This window comes from Theropithecus gelada, chromosome 8, assembly GCF_003255815.1.
Source record: "Theropithecus gelada isolate Dixy chromosome 8, Tgel_1.0, whole genome shotgun sequence".
Lineage (NCBI taxonomy): Eukaryota > Metazoa > Chordata > Mammalia > Primates > Cercopithecidae > Theropithecus > Theropithecus gelada.
Genome location: NC_037676.1, coordinates 38,817,640 through 38,819,661, shown reverse-complemented (window position 1 = coordinate 38,819,661; position 2,022 = coordinate 38,817,640).

Genomic DNA, 2,022 nt, shown 5'->3' with positions numbered 1-2,022 from the left:
GAGGAACAAACAACTCCGGATGCGCCACTGTTAAGAGCTGTAATATGCCGAAACCAGCTCAGTCAGGGAGACCCTAACCCAGTGGTGCTAGAGGAATTAAAGACACACACACAGAAATATAGAGGTGTGGAGTGGGAAATCAGGGGTCTCACAGCCTTCAGAGCTGAGTGCCTTGAACAGAGATTTACCCATGTATTTATTGACAGCAAGCCAGTGATAAGCATTGTTTCTATAGATTATAGACAAACTAAAAGTATTCCTTATGGGAAACAAAGAGATGACTGAAATAAAGGGATGGGTTTGGCTGGTTATCTGCAGCAGGAGCAAGTCCTTAAGGTACAGATCACTCATGCTATTGTTTGTGGTTTAAGAACACCTTTAAGTGGTTTTCCACCCTGGTTGGGCCAGGTGTTCCTTGCCCTTATTCCAGTAAACCCACAACCTTCCCATGTGGACGTTATGGCCATCATGAACATGTCACAGTGCTGCAGAGTTTTTGTTTATTGCCAGTTTTGGGGCCAGTTTATGGCCAGATTTTTGAGGGCCTGCTCCCAACATGTCCCCCTTCTTTGATTTGCAAAGTGATAAAAGCAAAGGCAGCTTTGTCACAGTGAGCTACTTCTTGCAGGAGTCAGGATCCGCATCTGCAGACTATACAAAGAGAAACCACACAGATTAAAGGCACAATCAATATTGAAATCACAGAGCTTCCAAGTGGTTTTATCCATTTTAGTGGATTACTAGCTGCTAATCTGTCTGCAGCTCCTTTAAGCACTCCAGTTCCTGGCATTAGGGTCAGGTGTGCCTGGGATGTTTTAAATATTTGTTCTTTAATTTTGCAATATCCAAAGACAAGTTTGTACAGTGTCCTTCTAGATGCTTTTTTATTCTTTCCCACATTTTGATCTTATTAAGAGCTATTAATAGTTTCCACTAATCCTTATGTTAAGCTCCTAGAGCTGGCCATATCATTTGAGGCTGAGTTGCCACTATACCACCATGGTTCCAGATAATAGAATTCTTGCTGTACTTCTTGCATTTCTACCATCTGGCCATTTTGTTCAGACCAGTTGAACATAGTGTGGCCATGACACGCAGACTGAGAGGTGCAATTTAAGCTAAACATCCCCTTAGGAGACCAATCAATGATGATTCCATAGGAATTGTTGCTCAGCACCTCTGCCTATTCTGCAATGCAATCTTCCTAAACAGGTACGTTCATTATTTCTGGCCAGGTTCTATTTTGTTTACAAATAGGTTTTTGAGGGCAGAATGCCTCAATTATAGGAGCAGATTTATTATGGTAAATACTGAGACCAGAAAGCATGTGTAACTGTGTCATAGAGTGATTACATCCAGGCATTATTGCCAGCCAAGATTGATAAATATGCCCAATAAGTATAATTGTTCTCTGTGTCAGCCCTTATTGAAGGAATACTCATGGCAATGGTGGATATCTGCTATCATAGCTACCATTAAATTACTCATTGTGACCGGTTGTTCTGCTTTCCTCAGGTTTTCTTCTGCCATCTGTGACAGTTTCTTGATCTGTCACCAGGTGGATGGCTGTGTTTGATGGGTGTTGTATATGACAGTTAGGGTCCTCCTCACTGTCAGCATTGACATGCCTGCAACCAGGGGGTCCTCGGGATCCTCCCAAAATCTCTTCCTCAGCATCTGGCTCATGATAAGGTTTCAGGTGTCTTGATGGTATCCAAATTGGCTGTTGATTTTGGCCTGGAGAAACACAAGCATAACCTCTACCTCAAGTTATTATTTTACCTATTTCCCAACTTTTTGTTATCTGATCTCTTCACCAAATCAATTTCTTTGCTTCTGTCTTTGCAGCTGGTTTCTGTAGATGCTGTTCAACTGCTGATAACATCTGGCCTTTGGGCAAGCTCAAAAAATTTAAAGTTAATAATGCTAGATTCAATTGTGTATGAGCTGTCCCATAATCCCTGTTTCTCCCCCTTTTTTGTTTTTATCATCAGTTGTTTTTCTGTATGAAATCGTAATTGA